Source organism: Stenella coeruleoalba (genome assembly GCF_951394435.1).
Source record: "Stenella coeruleoalba genome assembly, chromosome: 8".
In the NCBI taxonomy this organism is placed as follows: Eukaryota; Metazoa; Chordata; class Mammalia; order Artiodactyla; family Delphinidae; genus Stenella; species Stenella coeruleoalba.
In genome coordinates, this window is record NC_137154.1 from 16,865,650 (window position 1) to 16,878,069 (window position 12,420).

Sequence of the window (12,420 nt, forward strand, 5' to 3'; positions counted from 1 at the left end):
TTTCACTCTGTATGACTCTAGGTCCATCCACCTCACTACAAATAACTCAATTTCGTTTCCTTTTATGGCTGAGTAATATTCCATTGTATATATGTGCCACATCTTCTTTATCCATTCATCTGTCGATGGACACTTAGGTTGCTTCCATGTCCTGGCTATTGTAGATAGAGCTGCAATGAACATTGTGGTACATGACTCTTTTTGAATTATGGTTTTCTCAGGGTATATGCCCAGTAGTGGGATTGCTGGGTGCAAAAAGACAACCCTCAGAACGGGAGAAAATATTTGCAAATGAAGCAACTGACAAAGGATTAATCTCCAAAATTTACAAGCAGCTCATGCAGCTCAATATCAAAAAAACAACCCAATCCAAAAATGGGCAGAAGACCTAAATAGACATTTCTCCAAAGAAGATATACACATTGCCAACAAACACATGAAAGAATGCTCAACATCACTAATCATTAGAGAAATGCAAATCAAAACTACAATGAGGTATCACCTCACACCAGTCAGAATGGCCATCATCAAAAAATCTACAAGCAATAAATGCTGGAGAGGGTGTGGAGAGAAGGGAACCCTCTTGCACTGTTGGTGGGAATGTAAATTGCTACAGGTACTATGGATAACAGTACAGAGGTTCCTTAAAAATCTAAAAATATGCAGCTCTTTTTAATGTTATAAAGAGAGATACCAAACATCATAGGGCACACTCACTTTAAGTTCCAAGTAGAATAATTATCAGTAATGAGAAAATGTCTTTACCCCTCAAAATGTTTTTTTGACTTAGAGTATAATTTGTATAGTATTAATATAATCACACCAGCTTTCTTTAGGCTAGAGTTTGATTGTTAGGCTTTTTCTGTTCTTTCTTTGTACTTTTATTTTTACGTTAATCCTTTGTCGTCTATATTTGTAGTTAAACATTTTTTTTTATTGAACTCTACTTGATTTACAATATCATGTTAGTTTCAGGTGTACAGCAAAGTGATTCAGTTTTATGTATGTATGTGTATATATATATATATATATTCTTTTTCAGATTGATTTCCCTTGTAGGTTATTATAAGATATTGAATATAGTTCCCTGTTCTATATACAGTAGGACCTTGTTTTTTGTATATTTTATGTATAGTAATTTGTATCTGCTAATCCCAAACCCCAATTTATTCCTTCCCTCCTTTCCCCTCCGGTAACTATTGTTTTGTTTTCCTTGTCTATGAGTCTGTTTCTGTTTTGTAAATAAGTTCATTTGTCTTATTTTTTAGATTCCATGTATGTGATATCATATAATATTTGTCTTTCTCTGTCTGACTTACTTCACTTAGTATAATAATCTCCAGGCCCATCCATGTTGCTGCAAATGGCATTGTTTCATTCTTTTTAATGGCTGAGTAATATTCCATTGTGTGTATATGTGTGTGTGTGTGTGTGTGTGTGTGTGTGTATGTGTGTGTGTGTGTGTGTATATACCACATCTTTATACATTCATCTCTCAATGGACATTTAGGTTACTTCCATGTCTTGGCTGTTCTAAATAGTGCTGCTATGAACGTTGGGGTGCATGCATCTTTTGGAATTAGAGTTTTCTCTGAGTATATGCCCAGGAGTGGGATCACTGGCTCATATGGTAACTCTATTTTAGTTTTTTAAGGAAGCTTTATACTGTTCTCCATAGTGGCTGCACCAATATACATTCCCACCAACCGTGTAGGAGCATTCTTTTTTCTCCAGTCCCTCTCTAGCATTTATTATTTGTAGACTTTTTAATGATGGCCATTCTGACTGGTGTGAGGTGATACCTCATTGTAGTTTTGATTTGCATTTCTCTTATAATTAGTGATGTTGAGCATCTTTTCACGTGGCTTTGGCCATCCATATGTCTTCTTCGGAGAAATGTCTATTTAGGTCTTCTGCCCATGTTTTGATTGTGTTTGTTTTTCTGATATTGAGTTGTATGAGCTGTTTATATATTTTAGAAATTAAGCCCCTGTTGGTTGCAGCATTTGCAAATATTTTCTCCCAGTCTGTAAGTTGTCTTTTTATTTTGTTTATGGTTTCCTTTGCTGTGCAAAAGCTTTTGAGTTTAATTAGGTCCCATTTGTTTATTTTTGTTTTTGTTTCAGTTTCTCTAGGAGACAGAGCCCAAAAATATTGCTGCAATTTATGTCAAAGGGTGTCCTGCGTATGTTTTCCTCTAGGAGTTTTATAGTATCTTTTCCTTTGTTGTGCAAAAGCTCATAAGTTTGATTAGGTCTCATTTGTTTATTTTTGCTTTTATTTCTTTTGCCTTGGAAGAGTGAGCTAAGAAAATATTGCTATGATTTATATCAGAGAATGTTTTGCCTATGTTCTCTTCTAGGAGTTTTATGGTGTCAGATCTTATATTTAAGTCCTTAAGCCATTTTGAGTTTATTTTTGTGTATGGTGTGAGGGAGTGTTCTAACTTCATTGATTTACAGGAGGCAGTCCAGCTTTTTCAACAACACTTACTGAAGAGACTGTCATTTTTCCATTGTATATTCTTGCCTCCATTGTTGAAGATTAATTGACTTCAGGTGTGCAGATTTATTTCTGGGCTCTTTATTTTGTTCCATTGATCTATGTGTTTTTTGTGTGTGTGGGGGAGTACCATGCTCTTGATTACTGTAGTTTTGTAGTATTGTCTGAAGTCTGGGAGGGTTATGCCTCCAGCTTTTTTCTTTTTCCTCAGAATTGTTTTGGCAATTCTGGGTCTTTTGTGGTTCCATATAAATTTTAGGATTTTTGTTCTAGTTCTGTGAAAAATGTCATGGGAAATTTGATAGGGATTGCATTAAATCTGTAGATTGCTTTGGGTAGTTTGGTTATTTTACTTATGTATTTTAATTGGCAATTTTAGGGGCTTCCCTGGTGGTGCAGTGGTTGAGAGTCCGCCTGCTGATGCAGGGGACACGGGTTCGTGCCCCAGTCCGGGAAGATCCCACATGCTGCGGAGTGGCTGGGCCCGTGAGCCATGGCTGCTGAGCCTGCACGTCCGGAGCCTGTGCTCTGCACCGGGAGAGGCCACAACAGTGAGAGGCCCACGTACCGCAAAAAAAAAAAAAAAAAAAATTGGCAGTTTTAAGTCTTTTATATTTAATTATTTTATTTGAATATTTATTTAAATATTTTATGAATATTTAGGTTAATTTATACATGTTATTTTGTGTTTTCTATTTTTTGTTTGCAATGTGATTTTGAACAAAAATTCACATGAAAGCTGCTTTTGCTTAAGAATTCTCATAATAGGCATTTTAAGAAAAAAACAGTTTTATTGAACTATAAATGACATACAATAACTTGCACATATTAAATTTTATAAATTTTATAAATTTTGATATACGTGTACACCCATGGAACCATGACCACAATCGAGATAATGAACATATTTGTCACATCAAAAGATTCCTGATGACACTTGTAAATTCCTCTCTTTTATCCCTCTCTTTGGATAGAGAGATTTTCCTGGATTGCACCTCTGAAGTCTTGCTAGTGGTTCCCAGATGGTGATCTGTGAGCCAGTACTGACTGGACTATCAGAATTCTCTCAGAGAACTCATTGAAAAAGCCCACAATTCTAGGATGCTTCTGTAGAATTTCAGGTAAATTTTTTCTGGGGTAAGGCTTGTGTTTCAAAGGGGCTCTTTAGGATATTCTTATATGAAGCTGGGTTGAGAAGCACTGCTCTAAATGGTAGGCATCCCATTTAGGTTTGATGGGATTTGGGATTTCAACACAATAATAACAACTAATTATAATAATACTTACTGGACACATAACACCAGACATTTTAAGTGTCTGTGGAGCATGTATGTCACTTTTATGAAGATTACTTTAACTTTTGAGTTAAATACAGTTATCACCCTTATATGAGGAAACTGAGTCTTACTCAGAATCACATAGCTAATGACTGGGAACCTAAGCCTATACAGACAACCATACAATGTAAATGGTGTGCTACCTAAACTAGGAGGCAAGCACTGGTTCCAACCCTGTCTCTTGCAGGGTCACCTTGGATAAGACATTCAAATATGCAGGAAATCTTCTTTTTTTTTTTTTTTCATTTGTAAAATGAGAGGGTTAGATTAGGTAATTTTCTAGCTCTTTTTAGCTCAAAAATTATGCTTTTTGTATGAAAATGCAATTAGCTTTAAAGAAGTATAACAATGAACTAATCTCTAACATATGAAGCGTTTATACCCAGTTTAGAGCAATATTCAAGGACATACAAAAATGCATACAATTTGGCACCTTTTAACACTAATCTTCCATTTTATCAACACAATATATACATTTTCTGCTTTAAATATTGAACTGTGATTCTTTCTTTTGCTGCAGTGTGGGGATCTAGCCATTGGGCTTAACTACAGGTCAGCTGTTCCTGGAATAAAAGTACCTTTTGGTTTTTCTTTTGCCATTTCAAAGTGTCCTAGTGAAGAGCCTTCCCAGAATTATTGTCGTTTTAAAACATTTGCATCTCAAGGGGGGTCCTATCTGGTTTTGTCCTTTACTGCAATCACTTTATTCTGGGGGTTAGAAATGGAATGGGATGATTATGTACTTATGCACTATACTTCCTAGCATGGCTGTTATTTTTTTAATCAGCAGAATCTTTCTTTTTTATACCTGACCTACTGTTTCTGCCAAGCTTTCTATCCATGGAAGGCAGGGCTTGACAAAATAAGGATACTTACTAACACTTTTTTATTAAGCTGTGCTGGCTCTATTGAAATCTACTGCTAAATTTTTAAAGGTGGCTATCATTTTCCTGTGATTCAGATTTTAAAACATTTATTCAGGAAAACATGCAGTAGTTTATAGGCTTTGCTCACATAATTTCATGTTGAATTTTGTAATAATTAATACAGAGCATATTATATAGTAGTGTATGTGAGCAATCTGAAATCATATATGCACACACAGTTTACATATGTGTGTGTATATATATAAATTTAAAATTTAATTTTCTGTTAATATTTACTACTAATGATTTTTATTTTCTGATAGACTCATGGCACAAGTTGTTCTGGAAAGTTTCCGCTGCAAAAGAGATATTTATTGCTGCTTTCGTTTCTCTGTTCAAGGAGACATGCTTCCTCTATGTTTCCAGGTTCTGTGAAATGAAATGCTGCAAGATGTATCTATCTGCAGCAGAACATTCTGAGCATTGCTTTCCACTCAGTGCTCATGAAAAGAAAGTACAAAGAGTAAAGAGAGTCAAGGTAACATTTAAAATTCTTTATTAAATACATTCATTTATTTATTTATTTTTGGCTGTGTTGGGTCTTCATTGCTGCGCGCAGGCTTTCTCTAGTTGTGGTGAGCAGGGGCTACTCATCATTGTGGTGCGTGGGCTTCTCATTGCAATGGCTTGTCTTTGTTGCAGAGCACGGACTCTAGGCTCACGGGCTTCAGTAGTTGTGGCACGTGGGGTCAGTAGTTGTGGCTCATGGGCTCTAGAGCGCAGGCTCTATAGTTGTGGCCCATGGGCTTAGTTGCTCCGCGGCATGTGGGATCTTCCCGGACCAGGGCTCGAGCCTGTGTTCTCTGCATTGGCAGGTGGATTCTTAACCACTGTACCACCAGGGAAGCCCCTGGTCTTTAATTTTCTTAAAAAACAAACAAACAAAGCTTAGTGTACATAAGTTAAATCTTACCTGGTCAAATAAGGAAAGTCTGATTGTTTTGGTGATAGAAGTCTTACCAATCATTCCTTTAAAATACTGCTCTACATAGTTATGGGCTTTGGAGCTGTATTTGAAATTATCATTAATTCAAAAGATCATTGGGACCACTAAAGTTTACATTAGACATATCACCAGAGAAGTTTTGTGAAAATAAATTTCTCCTCAACCCCAGGAGAATGAACTTTTCCATCTGTCCCATTTGCAAACATTATCTAATATAACATTATTTCCAGATCTATTATATAGAGGACTTGAAGAGACAAAATTAGCATTGGAAAGAACATCTGATTTAAGATTCAGCGTTAGAGTATTGCTGTTTACTTCATTCTTTTACTAGAAATAGAATTTCTTTCACACAAATTTTATAGAGTCTTGTGTTAAGTGAGCTCAAAAAGGAAGCCAGTCTCTATCCCCAAAGAGGATGGCATTCTTATGGCCTTGTGTTGTGAGTTTTTTTAAAAATACAGTTCTGATTTCAAATAGTCTATGCCATATTCCCCACCAAAACACAAAATATTTTAGAAACCTCTGTTTACCACATCCAAACTACTTCTCTGAGTCTTCCTTATACAACTGACATAGACTTGAAAATCCTTTGGGAAACCGATTGCAGTTTCGGGTTAAAAAAAATTGTGATTACGGGAAATGTGACTATACAGTAAAACATAAAATTGTAAGTACCTTAAAAGAGGCACAGATGCAATGCTATTGCTTTTTATTGATAGAAATAACTTAATATCTTGTAGGACCAGGGAGCACCTTATGGAAGCAATGGCACTTGAAGTAGACCTTAAATAGTATTGATGGTGACAGTTGATGATTACCTTACACCAGTTGTCTGCCTAACTGTTTGTATACATTATCTAAATTGGTTCTTCAAATCCTGTGAAGTAGTTTCTCTTATTGCCCCAGTTTAATAAGTGAAGAAAACAGACATTAAAAAGATATGTCATATACCTAACTGGGGATGGAACTAGGATTTGAACTCAGGTATGTTTGGCTTTACCTCTGTGTTTAAATTCACTATGTTACATTTTGTCTTGGTGGAATTAAATGTGCAATGATGAGGGTGTGAAAAAAGAGTGTTTGAGATAATGGGAGCAACATGAGCAAAGACATAGAGACTGGAAAGCACAGGACACAGTCAACAGAGAACAGTTGATTTTGTTGGAGCTACTGGTATATGGGGAATGAGAAACAAGTTTGGAAATACCACTTGGGGCCAGATGGTGAAAAGCCCTAAATGACAGGCTCAAGAATGCTGACTCTTATCTTGGGTGATAGAAAGAGTTATTGGTCATTAAGGCTAAAGAAGAATTGGGATAAGCATATAAGATTCTGGAGACTGAGAGATTAGTCACAAGGTTAGGACTGTAATCCCGGAAAGCTACAATGAGGATCTGAGCTGTAGAGGTGAATGGAAAAGACCAGGATGTGGAATGAACTACCCAGGTGCGAAGATGAGGCCACATGACCCAGCAAGTGGACACAGCTTCCTGAGGAAGAGAAGCCTGTTTAAGATAGAACACTGTGATTTCGGATACACTAATTGGGATACCCAGGTGGACATTTCCAGGAGGCATTTGTAAGATTTTGCCTGTAGTCCATCAGCCACCTCTCTAGTTAGAAGGAGAAGAATGTTGTACCAAGCTTTATGAGTGAATTAAAATGAGGCAGAAATAAAATCTTTTTTTTTCTAGGAAAGACACTTTTCTAGGTGCTTTACTATAATAATCTTATGAGATAAGCCATATTAACTCTATTTTAAAGGTAAAGAATTGGCTTAAATGAAGTTATGATTTGCCCAAAGTATAAGTGAGTAGTAGAGCCAATATTCAAACTTAAATTTGCTTCACTGAGGAGTGTGAAATCATTAATCTTTGAAATTATCATTTACTTATTCATTCATTTATTATTATTTATTTGTATATTGGGTATTTATTTTGCACAAAGCATTGCTCAATTCCAAGAAAAAAATTATTTTGTGAAAAAAGCAGCAGTCCAATATGATGCTATTTATGTATTTTTTAAAAAGAAAATCTGTAAAATAATACTGCATATTTTCTGTGACAACATGTAAAAAACACACAGTAAATTGGTCACAGTGTTTACATCTGAGGAATAAATTAAGATAGGTAGAGAGGTTAAAGAAAATGTATGTCTAATGTTTTAATTATACAGAGGATATTTTCATGTATTATTTGTGTAGTTAAAATTTAATATTAAAATGAATATTTCTGCCCACAAAATGGCTTCCCATACAACATGATTATGTTATAAGGAGTTTGAATTAAGTAAATAGGATTTAAAACAAATTAAGTAAATAGGATTTAGAACAAATTTAGAAATTATTTAGAACAAAATTTGGGTTAAGTGAGAGACATATTTTTTTCCCATGACTGGTTGCTGGTCTCTTCTGAAGAAAGTCAGGCAAGCTTCCATTAACAGCTCCATGAGCCACAGCCGGCTGGGCACACCTCATTTTTCTGAGGAATGTGTCAGGCTGTAGGTAGTAGGCTGAGGGGGAATTTCCCAAGGAGGAATTTGGATATAACTTGCTCATTCTTGTGGTTGAAGGCAACTGAATTCCTTTGTAAGTGGGCTCAAGCATGAATCTGGGGCTCTCTTCTGTTGAGTTTCCTCCCTGGGGAACCTTTAACTATCTTCAGCCCTACTCATCCCCAGTGTGATCAAAGCTCCAATCATAATTAGCTTCTGCCAGGTATTCTTATTTAAGTCCTTTGGCTTTTCAAATATACTGTTTTCTTTACAGTGTTTGCTCTTAGCTACTTAACGTTCCTCGTCCTTCAAGTCTCAGCTTCAATTCCACATTCACCAAAAACTCATCTGTATCCCACCTCCCAAACCAGATTGGGTGTTCCTTCATGTACCCCCATGGCCCTCTACTTCCCATGCCATTTCACCACCCCCTCACTCAACTAAGGCAATTCTCCACCCTGGCTGGACATCAAAATCATAATTAAGCTCTAAAAATATAAATGTCTGGGTTCTACTTCAGATTTATGGCATATGAATCTTCAGGATTATATCTAGATGTTTATTTTTGTAAATAGTGCTCGTTATATAATTGCAACTAATATTTCTTGATATTGATAAGTGCATTAAGAAGAGAGGCTCTGGGATGGGAGGGGAGTTTGGGGGAGAATGGGTACATGTATATGTATGGCTGCGTCGCATCGCTGTGCACCTGAAATTATCACAACATTGTTAATCGGCTATACTCCAATATAAAATAAAAAGTTAAAAAAAAAAAAAAAGAAGAGAGGCTCTGGTTCTGCAGCTGTTTGTTTTACTGATACTGAAGACTTTTTCTCACCCTCATCAGTAACTCTGGCCTTACTGGAATCACTAGGATAATGTCATAAAGACAGAGATCAATTTGGCTTGCTTAATTTAAAGAAAAATATTTTGACATCATAAGTGATGTTTTCTGGGTCCTAGAAGTAGACAATGGGGCAGCTCAAATGAGACTAAAAAATGTAAATATTCAATAGCTTATGCAAAGCAGTCTCTCATTGCATCATCTTTCACTGTCCATTCTAGTTCAGCTCCTTCCCATTACCGTACCAACTCATATCTAGTAATAGCAGTGGGATGAGGCATTACCTGGACAGGATGTAACACACTCAGTGTTGTTTTCTGGAGTCTTATTCTTGATCTCATGGGCTCTAAATGTGCAGCATCTGCCGATCAACGTTTGACTAGGGGTTCTTGGACCCAGACGCTCCTGAGACCTTGGTGCCTAGAATACTGCTCCAAATCTTATGTGTCCTTCCAACCCTCAACATCCATAAATCAGAGAGAAGCAGAAGAGTATAGTGTTTGAGAATCCAGGGTTCTGGAGCCTGGTTCTGGGTTTGGAGGCAAGCTCTGCCATTTCAACACGCTGTATGCTTCTCTGTGCTTCAGTGTTTCCATCTTTAAAATGTGGAAAACGTAGTATGGTATCTACTTGGTAAAGTTTTAGTAGGATTAAATGAGCTAATATACATGAAGAACTTTAGGAGGTTATCTAGTACATTGTAAATGCTGAAAAAATATTGGCTATTTTACTTTTAAAGATTAGGCATTCACCCTAGGTACACAGATGTTACAGAAATGTATAGGGAAGATAAAGAATAAACTAAGCACAGATAATATAAAATCACTGATGATAAAATGGAGTAGAAAATGTCATTACATAGACTGAAGAAGATTTTTAAAAATGCAATTTGGTAAAGAGGATATCAACAAGAGCAGATTTACCATTTTCACTGGCCCCTTAGAAGGTTCTGGAAATGTCTTAGTATTCTTTTTCTTAAAGAGACTAACTTAAGTTATATAAACTTTAGGATTTGTAAAACCTGGATCTTCTAAATCAAAATGGAAAACACTGTTCAGGAAGACAAAATAAAAGAATTTAGGCCAAATTGGTGAGGTAGATATATGAAGTATCCATTGATTGCTGACTTTTGCCTTGTGAGCTGGGCCTCAGAATAACTTACCACAGTTCCATTTTCATATGCCTTTTTTGAAACTCTCCTAACAACCTCCTAAAGGAATCAGTTTGCCCCATGTGTGGGCACATTAACTCTTATTTTTTTTCCCCTTAATTGCCTCAATCTTAAAATATAAGGAAGAATTAATTAACTATCCTGATGGGGGAAGAAAAGTTAATAGCAATTTTAATGAGGGTAACCTTAGCAGGATTTGTAATAACCCTGAAAAGATGGTTAAGTCCTTTCTCCACTTGACTCTCGCCTTCTGCAAATAGCTGTAAGGGCTGATTACAAGTGATTAATTACCTACTGGAAGGCTTGTCTCCAGCTCATCTTCTTATCCCCAAACCAACTGCAGTCTGAAGAATATAGTGAGAATTCTAAACATAAAAAAGGTAAAATGGCTTTTTCTACAATATAAAGTGCTTATAAGACAGAATTTGATGAAGAACATCTGGATAGAGATTTTACACCAGCACAGGGAAAGGCAAATAAGTTGTATTAGGCTGGCCTTGGAAATTTCATCTAAAATGACAGAGAATGTGGTAGCCACGCCATGAATGAGACATTTGTATTACTACAAGGCAGTGGATTTTTACCTGGAACCACTCTCTGGACTGCGGTGCAGGAAGGAAGAGCCCAGATAGAACCTACTGGTATCATTAAACTGAGTATTCAGAGTTCAGAGTTTGAGGCTCATGAGGAAATTGGAATTTGTAGGTCAGAAGGGCAGCTGTGGAGAAGAGAGCCATATGGGGAAGAAAGAACATAAATCTGACAGGGGTATACTTGACTATCTGGCCAAATAATAACCTGTGCACATTCAGAGTGAGATTCCATATGGTCCAGCAAAGAACAACTACTGGAGAAAAAAAAAAACTACTGGAGAGTTGTGAGCTGACTTGAGATTGTATAGTGCTGAGAGGCACTCAAGTTCCATCCAGTCAAAGTAGAAGGACCTTGTTGAACATTCTCAGCATTCAGTAGAGAGCCTAGAAAGGCCATGCTCTAGAAGTAGGACTAATTTAGCCCTAGAATAAATGATACTCTAGAACCACTATGATAATCACAAAGTAAGACTTAAAAGAATCAAGCAGGCTCCAAGTAAATGCACTGCCTTATGGAATAAAACCCACTGTTCTATTCAGGAAGATGACAAAGTCCAGGTGCCCGACAATGTAGCATCCATTATTCCATATTACAACCAAAATATATGAGACATGTGAAGAAGCGGAAACATACGTTCCATAACCAGAAGAATAATCATTTATTAGAAACCTGTCCCCAAATTACAGATATGATAGAATTATCAGATAAGGACTTTAAAAGTTACTATAAATATGTTCAAGGATATTAAAAAATACTGACATATAGCTATAATTAGAAAAAATAATTGCAATAGAGAAATAGAAGATATAAAAAGGATCCTAATGAGACATAGAGATGAAAAACAATATCGGAAAAAAAATTTGATAGGTTTAACAACAGATTATTCACTGCAGAGCAAAATATTAGTAAATTAGTAGAAAGGGGCAAAATAAACTATGCAAACTGAAGCCAAAAGAAGAAAAGCTGAAAATAAATGAACAGAGCTTCAGTGACTTGTCAGTCTATACCTGACCATATATAAATGGTCCTATATATGTGTAATTTGGAGTCACAATAGGAGGGAGGGAGAGATTTGGGGAAGAAAAAAAAACTTTGAAAATATCAGGGTTGAAAAAATTCCAAATTTGGTAAAAAAAAATAGAGAGCACATATTTATGAATATCACAGAAAAGCAAGAGGGATGAACTCAAATAAAACCGTATCCAAGCACATTATGATCAAACTACTGAAAATAGATTGATAAAGAGAAAATATTAAAAGCAGCCAGACAAAAATAACACATTACATACAGGGAAATAGTAAGAATGATTCTATCTACTCATCAGAAAAAATGTAAGCCAGAAGACAATGAAATGACAACCTTAAAGTAGTGAAAGAAAATTATAGCCTAGAATCTTATATAGAGTGAAAATACTCTTCAAATATGAAGGCTAATGAAAGCAAATAAAAGCTATTTTCAGAAAAAACAAAAGTTAAAAGACTATTTCACCAGCAAATCTGCACGACATGGAGTGTTAAAGGAAGTTCTTCAGGTTGAAAGTAAATGATACCAGATGGAAATTGGGATCTATATAAAGGAAAGAAGAGGGCTTCCCTGGTGGCGC

General features: G+C 36.0%; 1 pseudogene across 1 annotated transcript in view; it reads left to right on the forward strand.

The window, feature by feature from the left end:
* The first annotated feature begins 4,926 nt into the window (after positions 1 to 4,926).
* Positions 4,927 to 12,420, forward strand: part of LOC307190369 (small ribosomal subunit protein uS17-like) — a 792,466-nt pseudogene continuing 784,972 nt past the window's right edge. Inside the window, exon 1 of the transcript XR_013831759.1 lies at positions 4,927 to 5,243. The product of XR_013831759.1 is annotated as a small ribosomal subunit protein uS17-like (transcript). The remainder of the gene's footprint in view (positions 5,244 to 12,420) is intronic.